The sequence below is a fragment of the Phocoena sinus genome, chromosome 13 (assembly GCF_008692025.1).
Source record: "Phocoena sinus isolate mPhoSin1 chromosome 13, mPhoSin1.pri, whole genome shotgun sequence".
Taxonomy (NCBI): Eukaryota; Metazoa; Chordata; class Mammalia; order Artiodactyla; family Phocoenidae; genus Phocoena; species Phocoena sinus.
Window position 1 is genome coordinate 52,540,135 of NC_045775.1, and position 19,602 is coordinate 52,559,736.

A 19,602-nucleotide genomic window follows, 5' to 3' on the forward strand; every position below is an offset into this window, starting at 1 on the left:
TGGCAGAGCGTATAGTCAGCAAGGGTTTGAGAAGGAGGATTTCAGTTGACTAAGTTCCCATGACAGGAGCAGGATCAAGTAGGGAGAACAGAGAGGCCTTGAAACAAAAATCCAAGAACTTGCAGCCTGAGAAAACAGAGGCTTCGAAGCAAAGAACAGAGAGGCCTTGAAACCAAAGCCAGGAATAACTTCCAGTCCAAGGTGTACCTTAAAAAAAGAAGCCTGGGACCCTAACCCAGCTTCAGAGAATATGCTAATTCAAAATGTGACTCAAACCAGATGCCTTTTTATGGCTTAGGCATGGATCCAAGAGATATCTGTCCCAAAAGCTACAGAAGTGACATGTCTATTTAAATCTTTTGCCCATTTTAAAATTCAGTCATTTTGTGTTATTAGTGAGTTATAAGAACTTTTAAAAAATATATTCTGGATACAAGTTTGTTATCAGAAATATGATTGGCAAGTATTTTCTCCCAGTCTGTGGCTTGTCATTTAGTTGTCTTTTGAACTACAAAAGTATTTGATTTGGATAAAGACCAGCTTATGAATTTGTTTCTTTATGGGTTATACTTTAGCTGTTGTATTAAAGAGCTGTTTGCATAATCAAAAGTTCTCAAAGATGTTCTCTTCTGTTTTTTTCCAAGAAGTTTTACAATTTTAAGTTTTACATTTTTGTATATGATCCATTTTGAGTTAATTTTTGTGTATTTGTGAGTTAATGTTCTCATACATTCTCAGTGGAGGAGAGAATTGGTTCTTTAAGAATGAACCAATTTTTTATGTATAAAGCAGAGATCTATAGTACATAAACAAGATATTTGTGGCATTAAAATTTTTTGAGGGTAGGGCACAATTAAGTTTAAAATGTCTAGAGGCACTTCTTAGGAATGTGATAATGAAAACTTAAGGAACATAGTCTAAATTAAACTTTATGCATGCGGGTGCACAGTTATCCCAGCGCCATTTGTTGAAAAGACTATCCTTTTTGCATTGAATTGCCTTTTCACCTTTGTTGAAAATCAATTGACCATGAATATAACGGTTTATTTTTGAACTCTCAATTTTGTTCCACAGATCTGTGTCAGATAACTTGGTTTTAAGATCACATATAATAGGTAGAATAATTTTTCAGGTGCTTTAAAAATTACCACCTCAAGATTATTTCCTTATAATTTTTATGTGAAAGAAATGCATAATTTTTCATTGAAGGAAAATGCATGTTTATATTTTTCCCCAAGTAAAAATTTGCATCTGAAATTTTTATTTCATTGTGAAATGGATGGGAAAAGATGGCTTTCAAAAATTTTAGTTCAAATATATTTTACAAGGTCAGGGAACTATTTGATTTTTCTTTAAGAATGAAATTATTTAGATTTATTCCAAACACCTGTTTGTTTAACTCAAAACATTAAAGAACAAGCAATGTTTCAAACAAAAAGTCATAAAATATAATCATTCTCCTCAGTTCACTAAATCCCATGTTACTAATTCTTATTCTGCATGAGTCCTGTTTTTCCATTAGAGTTCTGGAAATTCTTATCCACTTCAGTGGTGTGATTTTAAAGTTATCAAAACCTGTATTCTGGAGTACTTGTCAGTCCTTTCCATGAATCTTTCTGAAGATGAAGTACTTTTGCAAATGCATCGGAGTTAAATAGTAAGTGTCTAAAAATGCCAAAAGACTTTAAAAAATGGCCATGGTTAAAGATCTGATGGACTTTTAATAAGAAAACTTAGTTATTTCTGTGACACAACAATTTAAGATAGGGACTTCCCTGGTGGTCCAGTGGTAAAGAATCTGCCTTCCAATGCAGGGGATGTGGGTTCGATCCCTGATCAGGGAACTAAGATCCCGCATGCTGCGGGGCAGTTAAGCCCGTGTGCCACAACTACTGAGCTCTCGCGTCTCAACGAGATAGCCTGCATGCCGCAAACTCCAGGGCCCCTGCGCTCTGGACCTTGCCCACCACAATTACAGAGCCCACGTGCCCTGGTGCCCATATGCCACAACTAGAGAGAGAAAACCCACATGCCACAACTAGAGGGAAGCCCGCGTGCCACAACAAAGAGCTCATCCTGCAGCAAAAGATCCTGCATGCCTCAACAAAGACTCCGCATGTCACAACTAAGACCCGATGCAGCCAAAAAAAAAAAAAATTATTTTTTAAGATAATGGACAACAAGGATATTGACAAATTCTATGATCTTCAAACAGTTTTTGGAATACCTGTATTAGTAACATATGTCCGCACACATATAATCTAAAAGGCTTATCCATCTGACAGAGGTGAAAGACCTGTGTATTGAAAAACTACAAGACATTAATGAAAGCGATAGAAGAAGACAATTAAATGGAAAGATAACCTGTACTATTGATTGGAAGAATTAATATTGTTAAAATGTCCATACTACCTACATCTACAGATTCAATGCAATCCCTATCAAAATTCCAATGGTATTTTTCACAGAAATAGAGTTAACAATCCTAAAATTTGTATGGAACCACAAAAGACCCTGAGTAGCCAAAGCAGTCTTGAGAAAGAACAACAAAGCTGGAGGCATCACACTCCCTGATTAATTTAAACTATATTACAAAGCTATAGTAATTAAAACAGTATGGTTTTGGTGTAAAAACAGACACATAGATCAATGGAACAGAATAGAGAGTCCAGAAATAAACCCAAACATATATGATCAATTAATTTACCACAAAGGAGGCTAGAATATACAATGAGGAAAGTACAGTTTCTTCCATAAATGGTATTGGGAAAATTGGGCAGCCAGATGCAAAAGAAGGAAACTGGATCACTATCTTACACCATACACAAAAATTAACTCAAAATGGATTAAAGACTTGAACATAAGACCTGAAACCATAAAAGTCCTAGAAGAAAACATAAGCGGTAAGCTCCTTGACATAGGTCTTGGCCATAATATTTTGAATCTGACACCAAAAGCAAAAGCAACAAAAGCAAAAATAAGTAAGTGGGACTACATTAAAGTAAAATGCTTCTTCATGGCAAAGGAAACCATCAACAAAATGAAAATGCCACCTACTGAATGGGAGGAAATAATTGCAAATCATATTTCTGAGAAGGGGCCAATATCCAAAATATGCAAAGCATTTATACAACTCAGTAGCAAAACAAACAAAGTCATGCCTATGTAATGAAACCCCAATAAAAACTGGAATTTTTACCCTGGGTGTGTTTTTCTGGCAAACAATGCTCTGTGTATTGTTATACATTGATGTGTCAGGAGGGTGATGCATCCTGACCCTCTGGGGAGAGGACATGGAAACTTTGCATTCAGGACCCTCTCAGACTTTGCCCTATGCATATCTTATTTTGGCTGATCCTGATTTATGTACTTTTTTGCTATAATAATACTGTAATTGTAAGTGTAGTGTTTTTCTGAGTTTTGCGGTTTGTTCTGCTAAATTATTGAGCTTAATGGGGTAGTTGGAACCCCAAATTTATAGCCACTTGGTCATAAGTATGGGTGGCTTGGAATCCCTCAGCTCCATGGCTGGTTTCTGAGGTGGTATCCTCTTTGTGAAGGATTTTGCCCTAACTTATGAAGACTGGCTCAACTCTGGGTCATTCATGTTCCAATTGCACTGCAGGGTCGATGGTGGAAGGGAACTAGGTAGCCCATCATTCAGTAAGTAGACCTACACTTTATCTCCCAGTTTTCAGAATGAATCCCTTACCTTGAGCTGTGCCTCGAGTCCTTGAGTCCAGAGCCCCCTGGTTTAACTCTGTAGAATGGAAACCCACAGTCTTTCACCAGGGGAAGTGATGGGGTAGTAGTTGGGTTAAGTAAGCAGATTTTCAACCAGTTCTTTGGTTTCCAACTTCTCTTTCACTCAGAAGTACCTAGTGCTTTCCATTTCTTTGTCTTTCTGGAGTTCTACGGTGGGAATTGCTTCTTAGCTGTACCAGAGAAATCTATATACCCAGAACTCCTAACACTCGTTTCTTACTATTTTCTATTATTTCTGCCATCTTCTTTGTTATATTTTTCAGTTTTGTGTTTGTGATAAACAATTGAGAGATTGAGTAGTTTTTCTATACCTATTATTACCTGAATTTTATTTTTTTAGCTAGTTGACTTTAGAGTGTTTGATATATAAATAACTGTTTTGTGAATATTTAGAATGGCAGGTGTATTTATTTTGCTATAGATGAATATAATTAAAAATTCTAAAATTACTGTGGTCAGGTTTTTATTAATATGGAAGCATAAACATGGAAATAAAATTTCATGTAAAATGTGCTGAACTATTTTTAATTTCTGTAATTTCAAGCTGACAATTTCTGATAAATTACATATCTTATTTAATGGAGAAGACTATCTAGATTAGCAGTGTAATTTATCTTCTAGGCCTAGCTACCAAGTGGACTATTTCAAAAACCAGAGCCGAAACTACTTCAATAGAGAAAATTATAGATGTGATCAGTAGTCTCCCTACTAAACTGTAAACATAATGTGAGCAGGTATTTCAACATGGTGTCGAGTTTTGTGAACACTTAATAAATATTTGGTGATCAACTAACCAATGTTGACTAAAGTATGTGAAATCTTATAAATGACTAAGAAAGATCTTGAAAAAACAAGTGTAATCTCAGTTAGGGATAGATGTTTAAAAATCCACCAGAGTAGTTACTAAATGTGAAAAAAATGGCTGCAGCAAGGGGTTGAGTTATCTTTAAGGGCACGATAAATCTCAAGGACAGGAGTAGGAGCTTCAAAGTTCAGCTACCCTTCTCACATGAGACTCCTTTGCCTTTTTTTCCCCTCAGTATTTTATTTTTTTTGCTTAAAAAAAACTTTTCTAAGAATTTTCAAACATACAAAAGGGTAAATAAGTATTTACCTTTATTGAAATATCAAGCTTTGATATCCTTAAGGAAACAAGTTCCATGAAGCTGCCCTGAAAATTCTGAGAAGTTGGGTAGGTATGCTTACTAGCTAAGCATACCTCCTAGAACACATGATTAAAATTTGTTAGAGCACATGCCAAGTAAACTATGAAAAACCTAACAAACTTGATCTTAGGTATTGGCATATCCCAATGATCTGTACTGTTCTAGGGTGTGATGGCTTAGGAGTGAATATCATTTTTAGAGGGTATCAAATTGAGAACCAGGCAGATCCATCTCCTGACCCTAAACATGGTCCTAAAGTAAATCACTTGAGGAAATTGGATCCCAAAGATTACAGGTGGGGAATTTTGAAGTGTTTCCATATTTCACTGGAGATCAAAGAAGCCTAGCTAAAAGAATTGTGGGCTGACTTATATGATAACTTCTTTTTGAAAGGGCTATTTTATCTTGAAGATTATGAGTTTGGAGGAACTAAGGTGATTGGCAGTGGAAAGAATCAGAACATGTGAAATTCCTTAAAAATTTATTGACTTAAATAACTTTGTCTGTGTTAACACATAATTTAAAAAAAAAAACCCTTTACACTTAAAAAAAATTTGTTAGAGCACAATGACTAATTGCTGTATACCGAAGACTTCCCAATTGTTTGAGGCTGTTTATATTTATTTATTTATTTATTGTTTAGAGGCTGTTTTTAAATTGTTGATGTTCAAGCTTCAGTTTTCACTGGTGTGCTGCTACCTGATATTAATATATTTAACCAGATTCATCACTCTGTTAGAGTGTATACTTCTGTTTTTTCTCACTCTCACCTAGCTTTCTATCACCAGATTTTGGGCTTGGTTAACTTTTCACCTGTCTGCCCTTAATTGGATGTTAAAGCAGCCAGGAAACTGGAAAGTTCCTGGCATAGTGACTGTTACATAGTAGTTGTGTAAGTCACTGAACTTTGGAATGTGTCCAGAGGTACTCTAGGTGAGTCTGTCATTGGCCAAATTTTTGTCTTATGAAACCAAATTAATTTCTTTTTTAATGTGTAAATTTGTTAAATTAGAATGCAGAATATGGCAGTAGTACTCAACAGACACGCTAGTCATTGCATATTAAATCTAGTAATGGGAAATATGAATTTGCCTTTGAAATATGATTTGATTGCACTTCTGTGTTTACCTGTGCCAAATGAAACATGGTTGTATTTTGTTTACAAAGGCTCCAGCAACTTCCCAGGCATGGAGACATCAGATAAACAGAGACTTTATTATTTTACCACAGGTGGCAAGAAACAGGACTAATTACACAGATGAGAGAGGAATAAATTCTCCTATCCACTCCATAGCTCTTCTTTTTTTTTTTTTTTTTTTGCGGTACGTGGGCCTCTCACTGTTGTGGCCTCTCCCGTTGCGGAGCACAGGCTCTGGATGCACAGGCTCAGCAGCCATGGCTCGCGGGCCCAGCCGCTCCGTGGCATGTGGGATCTGCCCGGACTGGGGCACGAACCCGCGTCCCCTGCATCAGCAGGCGGACTCTCAACCACTGCGCCACCAGGGAAACCCCATAGCTCTTCTTTTTGCTGAAGTTTCCTTCTATTGGTAATTTTCAATTCTGAATTGTGTAAGTTGAGAAATTCAAATGATTATAGCTTTTTTTTTCCTGTAAGAAGGACCAGGCATAGACAACAGTGATTTATAAAATTTGCTGTCAACTTGAAATATTTTCCTTTCTCCCCAGTGAAAAGTAATAGCATTTTTCTCTTTTCTTAATTTTAGCTTTGACTTAATCTTTCCAAGTTGTCCATAGCCAGCACGTTATTTTCTTCTTGGTAACCTTTTTTTCCCCTGTTTAAATGTAGCCAGGATTTTTATTATAGTGGAAATGGGACCAATTAGCTATTAGTTGTTGAAGTCTGATATGAGATGAGTGTTTTTACTTTAAAATGCAGCTGACCTAAATTGCAAAAACAATAGAATCCTCAACACCAGTGCTTCTTAAATGGTGTCTGTTGAAGACCAGATTTGTAGTGTGTGTGTGTGTGTGTGTGTGTTATGTTTTTAGAATTTTCAGTCTCTCACCAAAAATACATAAAAATATAAGGTTCAATTATTTTGTTAGGATAATCAACATAAAAATACCGTGACATTGCCACAAAAGTTTCTGAATGTTTACTCTCAGTCTCTACAGCCACCTCATAGTGGACTTGTAATGAAGTTTGTGGACTGGCATTGATCTGCAGACTGTACTTTGGGTAGTACTGCTCTAGATTTCCTGGCAAATGAGGAAAGCCAAGGATGCTGCATTGTGCTTTTGGTTACACACCAGATTGTATGCTCTTCAAAGTCATGTTCACGTTATTCATCTTTTTTGAGAGTTTAGGACAGGGCCTGATAGGAAGGTGGTTGAAACTCGGTGATGAAGCAGATTATATGGTGATAACAAGTGGAGTCAAAACTGAGTGGGCTAGAACAAATTCTGCAAATACTCAAAACTGAATTGTGAAGTAGTAACATAGGAGGGTTTCCATATCAGATTATCTACTTTTTCTTCAGGGATAAAATAGGCCTTACAAAAATTTTCTAATAAAGTACATTCAATCCTGAATGGAATTGAGAGCCAGCTTTCATCATTTTGGTCTACTTTAAGAATACAAAAGTTTAAAAAAACAAAACAAAACAAAAGCTCACACTACCTATTATATAAAATAGATAAACAACAAGGATTTACTCTATAGCACAGGGAGCTATATTCAATATCTTGTAATAACCTATAATGAGAAGGGAAAAAATGCAGATGTATGCATATATATATATATATATATATATATAACCAAATTGCTTTGCTGTAACCTGAAACTAACACAATATTGTAAATCAACTATACTTCAAAAAAAAAAAGAATACAAAAGCTGAGTTATGCCAAAGATAGTTTATAGGAGGGAATAAAGCTTTGGAAATTTAGCAAGGTTGAACCACTTCAAATTACCATTTTTGTAAGTCAAAAACAGTTGCACACTGGCAATTTTGTGTAGCTCAGTGTATAGATACAGCAACATGGAATGTTAATACTGGGGGCGGAGTACATAGACATCATTTAGCAAATCCCCTTCATTTAATTTTAGGGAAACTAAAGCCCAGAGAAATGTTTCAAACAGAAAAACCATTTTCTAACTAAGTACAGTAAACCAGATTTTACGAATTTACTGAAGGTAAATAAAAGGCAAAACTGAGTTGCGGGACTTCCCAGGTGGTCCAGTGGTTAAAACTCTGTGCTTCCAATGCAGGGGGACTGGGTTCGATCCCTGGTTAGGGAACTGGATCCCACATGCATGCCGCAACGAAGATCCTGCACACAAGCCGCAACGAAGATCCCATGTGTGGCAACTAAGACCCAGCACAGCCAAATAAATTAAAACAACAACAACAAAAAAAACCCACAAAAAAACTGAGTTGCTTTTCTTTTGGACTATTTCTGCTTATGTTTTGGACTATGTTCTACTTAAAATAATATCATAAGCAATTTCAAGGGAAATATTTAGTTTTTTTAAAACAAGAAAACTGAGGACTTCCTTGGTGGGGCAGTGGATAAGACTCCACGCTCCCAGTGCAGGGGGCCTGGGTTTTATCCCTGGCCAGGGAACTAGATCCCACATGCATGCTGCTACTGAGGGTTTGCATGCCACAACTAAGGAGCCCACCTGCCACAACTAAGAGCTGGTGCAACCAAATAAATAAAATAAATAAATAAATACAAAGTAAAAAAAAAAAAAAAACAAGAAAACTTTTAAGAGCATTAGAAAACACTAGTTTACCTAAACCATTTTTTGGCAGTTTCACTTGCTTTAGCTCATCATATGATTTTTTTTATTCCAAGAGGCTATAGAAATGCAACTAAGATCTTTTGACCTGGTATTTGATCTTTAATTGTGTAAATATATATTTTTGTCAGAAAATATTCTGGTGAAATAAATCAGAAGAAAAAATATTCTCTTTATTACCCTTTACTAACAAGCTAATATTAATAGTCACTAGAGGCAAATTGCTTTTGCTTTCTCAAGGTCTTAATTTCTTTGTATTGACAGCTGGTAGCATTCTGTAGTTTATAGGCTTAACTAAGGGAATGTGTGCACATTATGGCATAGCATATTCTTGGAACCTTCACAGAACTGTTGACAAGTAAAGATTTGTTTTTGGTTACCATGAGTAGTTTCTATGGGGGTTGAACTATTGTTAGTTCTTGGTTTGCCTCTATGCTTGTCAGTCTGTTTTCTTCAGAAATGATGAATTTAAATCTGCATGATGTGTTCCAGTACACTTACTTAATGGAAATTAGGGGAGTGAATAACTTTCTGAAATTCTTTTTTTTTTTTTTTTTTTTTTTTTTTTTTTGCGGTACGCGGGCCTCTCACTGTTGTGGCCTCTCCCGTTGCGGAGCACAGGCTCCGGACGCGCAGGCTCAGCGGCCATGGCTCACGGGCCCAGCCGCTCTGCGGCATGTGGGATCTTCCCGGACCGGGGCACGAACTCGTGTCCCCTGCATCGTCAGGCGGACTCTCAACCACTGCGCCACCAGGGAAGCCCTGAAATTCTTAATTACTGTTCCCATTAAGGGGTTGGAGAAGCAAATATTTATATCTCATGCATTATCTTGCTTAATTCCTAATCATTCTTTCTCCTTGGATATAACTTACTCACTAAAGAAATAGCTATCTATTCAAACAACTGCCTTGGCATATTCCAGCAATATTTTTTTTCTTACAATATTAAAAACCCCACATATAATATAAATAGAAGAAGACAGTTATTTCCAAGCAGGATGAGATTGATTATTTGTGGATGAGAATTTTCTGCTTGTTTTTTTTAAAATTATATATATATGAGTTACTAGCAATACTGACCATGATAAAGAATATTTCTTACAATTAAACTTTGTTTCTTTCTTGGAAAAATAGAATTACCTAAATTCAAGGTCATCTTATATTTGAGTCAATAAGATACGTATCCTAGAAGTTTATTATTTATCTTTGACAGTATTTTATTGAGTTGATTAAAAAGAGCTACAAGTTATTAGATTGCATTGATTTATCACTTATATTTGATACACTCTTAAGAAATAGTACTTTTGGGTTGTTGAAATTATGTCCCCAGTATTTATTCTTGGTCATAAGAACCAAGATTTTTCACATTAATTTATATTTATTATATTAAATTAGCAAGTTTGCTTTCCTCTTTTGATATGGAGTAAAATTAGAGAGATTAATGATTCTTGTATGGTAGTTCTTTTTTTAATTTTTTGAGGAATCTCCATACTGTTTTCCATAGCGGCTGCACCCATTTATATTTCCACTAACAGTGCATGAGGGTTCCCTTTTCTCCGTGTCCTTGCCAACGTTTATTATTCGTTGACTTTTGATAATAGCCATTCTGACAGCTGTGAGGTGATAGCTTATTGTGGCTTTGATTTGCATTTCCCTGATGATTAGTGATGTTGAGCATCTTTTCATGTGTCTGTTGGCCATCTGTATGTCTTTGGCAAAATGTCTGTTTAGGTCTTTTGCCCATTAAAAAAAATTTTTTTTTGATATTGAGTTGTGTGAATTCTTTGTATATTTTGGATATTAACTGCTTACCAGATATATGTTTGAAAACACCTTCTCCCAGGTGTTTAGGTGGCCTTTAGAACAAATTTTAGAATTATTTGTTCTAGTTCTGTGAAAAATACTGTTGTTTTTTTTTTTTTTTTTGGCTGTGTTGGGTCTTTGTTGCTGCTCACAGGCTTTCTCTAGTTGCGGTGAGCGGGGGCTACTCTTCATTGTGGTGCACAGGCTTATTGCAGTGGCTTCTCTTGTTGTGGAGCACGGGCTCTAGAGTGTGCGGACTTCAGTAGTTGTGGTGTGTGGGCTCAGTAGTTGTGGCACACGGGCTCTAGAGCGCAGGCTCAGTAGTTGTGGCGCATGGGCTTAGTTGCGCCACGGCATGTGGGATCTTCCCAGACCAGGACTTGAACCCATGTCCCTTGCATTGGCAGGCGGATTCTTAACCACTGCGCCACCAGGGAAGTCCCTGCTGTTGGTATTTTGGTAGGTATTGCATTGCATCTTAAATTGCCTTGGGTAATATGGTCATTTTAGCAATGTTAATTCTTCCAACTTGTGAGCACAGTATATCTTTCCACTTGTCTGTGTTGTCTTTGGTTTCTTTCATTAGTGTCATAGTTTTTCGAGTACAGGTCATTTACTTCCTTAGTTAGATTTGTTCCTAGGTGTATTATTCTTCTGTAAATGATATTATTTTTAAAATTTCTCTTCTGATAGTTCTCTGTTAGTGTATAGAAATGCAACAGATTTCTCTATGCTAATTTTGTATCCTGCAACTTACTGAATTAAGTTATTAGTTCTAATAGTTTTTTGGTGGTATCTTTAGGATTTTCTATATATAGTGTATCATCTGCAGATAGTGACAGTTTTACTTCTTCCCTTCTAATTTGGATTCCTTTTATTTTTTTTTCTCGTTTGATTTCTGTGGCTGGGACTTCCAGTACAATGTTGAATAACAGTGACGAGAGTGGGCATCCTTGTCTTGTTCCTGATCTTAGAGGAAATGCTTTCAGCTTTTCACCGTTGAGTATAATGTTGGCTGCAGGTTTGTCACATGTGACTTTTATTATGTTGAGGTATGTTCCCTCTGTACCCACTTTGTTGAGAGTTTTTATCATAAATGGATGTTGAATTTTGTCAAAAGCTTTTTATGCATCTATTGAGATGATCATAGGATTTTTATTCTCCAATTTGTTAATGTGGTGTATCACATTAATTGATTTTCAGATTTGAACCATACTTGCATCCCTGGGATAAATCCCACTTGATCATGATGTATGATCCTTTAAACGTATTGTTGAATTTGGTTTGCTAATATTTGTTGAGAATTTTTGCATCTATGTTTATCAGTGATACTGACCTGTAATTTTCTCTTTTTTTGCAGTGTCTTTGTCTGGTTTTGTATCAGGATGATGCTGGCCTCAGAGAATGAGTTCAGAATCATTCCTTCCTCTTCAATCTATTTTGGAATAGTTTGAAGATAGGCATTAACTCTTTAAACGTTTAGTAGATTTCAGCTATGAAGGCTTCTGGTCCTAGACTTTTGTTTATTGGAAGTTTTTTTGCTGTTTTGTTTTTTAATTACTGATTCAATTTCATTACTGGTAATTGGTCTATACATATTTTATGTTTTTTCCTAATTCAGTCTTGGGAGATTATACATTTCTAGGACTTTATCCATTTTTTCTAAGTTGTTCATTTTATTGGTATATACTTGTTTGTTGTAATCTCTTATGATCCTTTGTAACTTCTCCTTGTTCATTTCTGATTTTATTTATTTAGGCCCTCTCTCTTTTTTTTCCTGATGAGTCTGGCTAAAGGTTTATCAATTTTGTATATCTTTTCAAAGAACCAGCTCCTAGTTTCACTGATCTTTTTGTTTTTGTTTTGTTTTGTTTTAGTCTCTATTTCATTTATTTCTGCTCTGATCTTTATTATTTCTTTCTTTTTTGGGTATTTTAAAACATTATTGACCTACACAGAAGAATTCCAAATAATTTATATAGATACTTTGCCTCCAAGGAGGTGGAGCATAACTTCCTATTCTTTAAGTGTGGGCTGCTCATGGTGACTTCCCAACAAAGAGTAGATTATAGAAAAGGGGGAGAAAAGAGTTATTTTACAGTGGAGAAACCTGAAAAACACTACCTCAGCTAGTTTCCATTAGCAGTGGTAAGCCATGTTGATAGCATGTACCCTTGATGTGGTATGATGAGAATGGCAGTTCACCTCTGGTCTTTCTCCCAAAACCTATAACCGCAGTCTAACCATGAGAAAAACATGAGGCATATCCAAACTGAGGGACATTCTACAAAGTACCTGACCAGTACTTCTCAAAACTGTCAAGGTTATCAAAAACAAGAAAAGTTTGAGAAACTGTCTCATAGCCGAGGGAAACTTAAGGAGACATGATGACTAAATGTAGTGTAACTTGGATGGGATCCTGGAACATAAAAAGCACATTATGTAAAAACTAAGGAAATATGAATAACATATAGACTATGGTTAATAATAATGTTATCCATATTGATTCACTAATTGTCACAAGTGTGACTTTACTAATGTAAGATGTTAATAGCCTAGGAAATTGAGTGTGTGGTATGTTGAATCTGTACTATCTCCATAAGTTTTCTGTACATCTGTTCTAAAGTTAGTTTTATTAAAAACATTAAAAAAAATTGTAGATACTACTAGAGCCCTCTATATGCCTCTCAGATTTCATTCTCCTTGTCCTTTGAAGTAACCTCTGGCCTGCATTAGATGTTTATCAATCTCATGCATAATTTTACATTTTTACTACATACGTATTTTAAATTTATAGTATTTTTTATCTTATAATATTTCATATAAATAGTATCATACTTCATATATTTGTGTGCAGTTGTCTTTTTTGTTATTGTTGTTCGGCATTATGTGTTTGTGCTTTTCCATGTTGATAGATATAATTCTAATTCATTTACTGTGTGTTAGTCCATGGTTTGAATGTCACTAACCATTTTTGTTGTTGTTGTTCCAGACATTGGAGTTGATTCTAATTTGTTACTATTACCAACATTGTTGCAATAACCATTCCTGCCTAGGACTCCAAGTGCATAGGTATAAGAGTTCCTCTAAGTTTTTTCCATTGCAGAAGAGTTGCTGAGTTCTAGAATACGTACATCTTAAATTTTGACAGATAATGCAAAATTGCTCTTCAAAAATGTTCTGTTCCGACAACAGTATATGAGAATTGTTGGTGAGGAAGTAAAGAAACAGTTTTTAATATTGTGGGGCATTTTACTTTTTGCCAGTTTAATGGAAGGGAAATGGTATTAGTTTACATTTTCTTTATTATTAGTTATGTTGAGCATATTTTTATTGATTGATTTATTATTAAATTTCCCTTTCTATGAATAGTCTGCTCATATTTTTGGTCAAATTTTTAGCTGTTAGGTCTTTTTGATTTCAAGGAGTTCTTTATATACTCTGCATACTACTCTTCTGTCAGTTATATACTTTACAAAATCTCAGTATTTCATTTGAATTTGTAACTTTAAAAAATGGTATCTTTTTTGTAAGAAGTTATTTTTTGCTTTTAAAAAAAATTGAGTATAATTTATATGATAGTACTTAAGTATTCAGTTTGAGTTTTTGAGAAATGTATACCTGTGTAATCCACACTTCTATCATCATCTTATCATCCTATCATCACCACAGAAAGTTCCCTCATTCCTCTTCCCAGTCAGCCCCACCTCTGCCTTAGGTAACCGCTTTTCTGGTTTCTGTTATCATAGATTAGTTTTGCTTGTTGTAGAATGTAACATAAATTGAATCATACAGTATATACTCGATGTATCTAACTTCTAAAATTCAGCATAATATCTAAAATTTATGCATGTTTTTGTATCACTAGTTTTTGGGTTTTTTTTTAAATATACTTTAAGAATGGTTTTCGGTTTACAGAAGAATTGAATGGAAAGTGCAGAGAGTTATCATATACTCCCTTGCTCTCTGCTCCCAAGCAATTTCCCCTATTATGAGCATCTTGCATTAGTGTGGTACATTTGTTTACAGTTGAGGAGCCTGTGTTGATTACATTATTAACTAAAATCCACGGTTTACATTAGAATTCACTCTTTGTCCTGTACATTCTGTTTGTATATTCTTTCTACACAAATGTTTAGTTACGTGTGTCCACCATTTAGTATCAGATTTTGTACACTATACAGAATTGTTTCACTGCCTGAAAAATCCCTTGTGTTCCACCTATTCATCTCTCCCTTCCTCCCTCTGAACTCCTGGCAACCACTGATCTTTTTACTGTCTCCATAGTTTTGACTTTTCCAGAATGTCGTATAGTTGGAATTGCCATGATCAAACACTCACACAGCCCATATTCTAGGGAATAGGACATAGACCCTTAACTCTTTGTGGGAGAAGGGTCAAAGAATTTTGGAGCCAAGTTTTAAAATAACCATATTCTATATTATATCTACATATTATAAATGGGGAAATTGAGGTACAACAAGACTAAATGACTTTCCCAAGATCAAGTGAGTACGGTACTAGTTTTTTGGGGGGCGATTCCAGATTTCATGCTCATCCAACTATTCACTCATTCATTATATATTTGCTGATCACCTACTATATGCCAGTCACTGTGCGAGGCTCCAGGGGTTAAATATTAAACAAGAGAGGCAAGGTCTCTGCTCTCTTAAAGAACTTACATTTAGAGCAAGAAATAGGCCTGATGTAGGTTTCTTTTTTTAATTAAGATTTTTATTTAGAGATAATTGTAGATTCACATGCAGCTATAAGAAATAATACAAAGAGATACCATTGTATTTTTTATTGATTCTCCCTAACGATAACGTACTGCAAAACTGTAGTATAATATCACAACCACTATATTAACATTGGTACAGTCAAGACACAGAGCTTTCCATCACCACTAAGATCCCTCATGTTGCAGTTTTATAGCCACATCTACTTTCCTCCCACCCACCCTTTCTCCTTCCTTTTTTTTTCCTCTTTAAACAACTGATAATCAATTTATTAAAATAGTTGATTTAAGCACCTGCAGTAGTGATTCAGCCTCGACTCCCGGCTAAATACTGATGGAAGTAATCTGCTTAACAATCTCAGAAAGACTGTTCAAGTCAATGAGTTTCTTGTATATCCTCATCTGAAAAAGAGACCAAATCTTTCAGCAGGAGTTTTTCTTGTAGTGATTCTCAGAGTCCTGGTAGACCTCCAAACTGGTCTTTTCATTTTAAGATTCTTTTCATTTGCACCTCTCATCAAGTCTACACAAACCTTCTCCAGAGGTTTTACATTGTGACTGGATAGGGTGATTCTAATTTGGTGAAATTGCCACCTCTGGTTCCACGGGTATCTTTCTGGTATCTTTCAAAGCCATGGTTGTGATGTACCTCCCTGACTGACTTGTTCCTGGGTGAGAAAAAACAGTGGCAAGTCAAGAGCAGGAGCGGGTGGACCCGAGCTCAGCTGCAGCTCCAACCACATATTCCTCAAAGAGCCCCCACCCCTTCCTTAATTGCTAGCAACTACTAATCTGTCTTCCATTTCTGTAATTTTGCCATTTCAAGTATATGATATAAATGGAATAGTACAATGTGTAACTTTTCCTGATTGGGTTTTTTCACTCAGCATAATTCTCTGAGAATTTATGCAAGTTGTAGTATCAATGGCCCGTTTCCTTTTTATTGTAGAGAAATAGTCCATGGTATATGGATATACCACAGTTTATTTAACCATTCACCAGTTGAAGGATGTCTGGTTTGTTTCTGATTTTTGGTTATTACAAATAAAGCTGCCATAAACATTTGTGTATAGCTTTTTTTTTTTTTTTAAATTTTATTTATTTATTTATTTTTGGCTGTGTTGGGTCTTCGTTTCTATGCGAGGGCTTTCGCTAGTTGCGGTGAGCAGGGCCCACTCTTCATCGCGGTGCGCGGGCCTCTCACTGTCGTGGCCTCTCGTTGTGGAGCGCAGGCTCCAGACGCGCAGGCTCAGTAGTTGTGGCTCACGGGCCCAGTTGCCCCGTGGCATGTGGGATCCTCCCGGACCAGGGCTCGAACCCGTGTCCCCTGCATTGGCAGGCGGATTCTTAACCACTGCGCCACCAGGGAAGCCCTGTGTATAGCTTTTTGTATGGGCGTAAGTTCTCCTTTCTCTGGGATAAATGCCCAGAAATGCTATTGCTGGGTCATATGGAAGTTTATGTTTAGTTTTCTAATAAATTGCCAAAATGTTTTGCAGTGTGGGTGTGCCATTTTACATTCCCACCAACAATGTATGAGTGATCCAGAGTCTCTGTATCCTGTCTTGTCACTATTTTTACATTTTAGCCATTCTGATAAGTGTATAGTGACATCTCATTGTGGTTTTAATTTGCATTTCTCTGATGGCTAATGATGTTTAGCATTTTTCATTGTACTTATTTACCATCTGTATATCTGCTCTGGTGAAATATCTCTCATATCTTTTATCCAGTTTCTAATGGGATTGTTTATTTTTTAATATCGCATTTTGAAAGTTCTTTTCTCTTTTGTCTTTTGGCCGCACCGTGTGGCATGCGGGATCTTAAAAGAGTTCCCCGACCAGGGATGGAGCCCACGCCTGCTGCAGTGGAAGCATGCAGTCTTAACCGCTGGCCCTCCAGGGAAGTCCCTGAAAGTTCTTTATGTATTCTAGATACTAGTCCTTGGTTAGATATGTGGCTTGAAATATTTTCTACCAATTTGAAGTATGTCTTTATCCCCTTCACAGGGTTTTTTGCACATGGTGAAGGTTAATTTTGATGAGGTCGAATTTAACAGTTTTTGCTTTTATGGATCATGCTTTTGGTGTCAAGTCTAAGAATGCTTTGATTAGTCCTAGATCCCGAAGATTGTCTTTCTTTTTCTTTCTAAGATTTACAGTTTTTCATTATATCTAAGCCCGTGATCCACTTAAAATTTACTTCTATATGTTATGAGACTAAGGTTGAGGTTCTCTTTTTTAACCTATGGATATCTACTTGCTTGAGTACCTTTTGCTGAAAATGCTATCTTTCTTTCCTTCATTGAATTGCTTTTGCACCTTTGTCAAAGATGAGTTGCCCATTTTGTGGGGGTCTGTTTCTGTGTTTTTTATTGGTCTGTGTATTCCATTGGTCTATGTATCTGTCTCTCTGCAGATATCACAGAATCTTGATTACTGTAGCGGTGAATTAAATCTTGAAATGTGGAAGACCAATTCCTCCCACTTTATTGTTCTTATTCAAAATTGTTTTATCTACTCCACTTCCTTTGCCTTTCCATTTAAATTGTACAATAATTTTGCCTATACCTACAAAAAATCTTACTAGGATTTTGATTGGAACTGCATACATATCAGTCTGTTTCTTTTCTCTGAAATAGAACAGCTTGGCATGTTTTTACATTTCTTCTGTTTTCCTGTCTCTTACTACCTCACTTTTTTTGTTCATTTGAAATTTCAGTTTCAAACTGATAATTATTAATTTTTAACATTTAAAAGTTGTAATTGGGTTATCATATTTCTGTCAAATACATTTTTAGCATATTGCTGATCTGTGTTGACTAGGTGACCAGTGGTTTCTCCAAGCTGCCCACCAGCAGCCACATCATGTGGGGTTGTTCTATGATTATATTCTAGCAGCACAACATTATCGATAACATTAATATGATGGTTTGCATTTTTATCTTTCAATCAGATTCTTCCTTTCTCCTGATTTCCTAGCCTAAATATCCTTTAGCTCTGAGCCCCTTGCTAATTTGCAAGGCTAGATTAGGCAAACAGATATCAACACCATGGGATTATTTTCTACTTTATCTAGGAGTTTATAGTTTGTGATATACATGGTAAGATTTTGTAGAGCAAGGAGTTGGTAACTGTAGATACTTCTAGACTTAATCTGCAACATTTATTACTTTTGGTTTAAAAAGTTGTTGATATAGTTGTGCTTGTTAGAACATAAATTCAAAAAGTTGTGTTAGAGCCTATATTTGCAGAGATATATAAATTAGACTCTGTCAAAGATTAAAGTCTGTTGGGTGAAACAGAAAGCTTCATTACATTGAGGTAAGTGCTATGATAGAGATATTAGGGCATTTTTGGAATAGAGAGGTACCCTTACCTTACTAGGGGAGGAGGAATATTGGGGGAGTCATGCTTGAACTGAGTTTTGAATGGTGAATAGAAGTTAATCTGGTGAAGGTGGTGATGAAAGGACATTTCAGGCAGTTAGAATAGTGTGAACAGAGGCACATAGAAAGAAGCAGTTAGCATATTGGGATTGGTAGCAGGGGCATTATGAACAAGTTGGTGCTGTTTGAGTGGCAAATCTGGGAGGCAGGGAGTAAAATAAGATAGGAGGATAATGTTACCAGAAAACTGGGTTTGCCCAAGAGTGGTGGGCATTGAGCCAATAGCCACAACCAAGCCAGAGATCGAGAGAAGGAAGGATTATTACTTGCAGCAAGTAAGGAGAACACTGGGGATCTTTCTCAAAGCAGTGTCTTCCTGAACAGCAAAATTGGGGAAGTTTTAAACTAAGGGTACATGTATATTCATGAGGGGGCTTGAGCAGAGGAGAATTCAACATAGAATTGGGACGAAGGTTGGCAGAGTCCAAGCTTTAGTTGATTAAAGTCTAGCCTATCAGCATCTTCATTCCATCCTCCACCTGGTGGGGGCCTTAGTTCCTGCAGAACTCAAAGTTATATTATGTATATCCCTTGAGGAACCAGGACCCTGCCCCAAGGCTGCACTGTTGTTTCTTGACTGCTCCTCCCTAGTTTCTGCATTCCCTCCCTTAAGATCATTAATTACTGAGATCTGTTCAAGGGCAAGCATGGCAGCCAGGCTTAGATTACAAAATGGCTTAGGCCTAAATAGGTTCTCTTATGTCAAGAGAGCCATTCTTGGTTCTCTTTCTCCAAAGACCCTCTAGCCTATCTGCTTATAAGTCAGCTCACATTTTGAAGGGCCTGTTGTGTTGGGTTTGGACTTGATCCTCAGTGGCTCGCAAACCTATCAGACCCAGGGTTTCCTTTTTATAGTAAATATTTTCCAGTGTCCCTGTTGGGCTGCACTCTGCAGGCCTACAAGGCCTGCACTTGC

At 36.3% G+C, this 19,602-nt stretch overlaps 1 protein-coding gene and 1 pseudogene across 2 annotated transcripts in view; one reads left to right on the forward strand and one right to left on the reverse strand.

Moving 5' to 3' along the window:
• The window catches only part of COMMD1 (copper metabolism domain containing 1), a 168,359-nt gene that overhangs the window by 46,731 nt on the left and 102,026 nt on the right, over positions 1-19,602 (forward strand). The gene's annotated exons all lie outside the window — the stretch shown is intronic.
• LOC116764585 lies at positions 15,503-15,874 on the reverse strand (annotated as a pseudogene).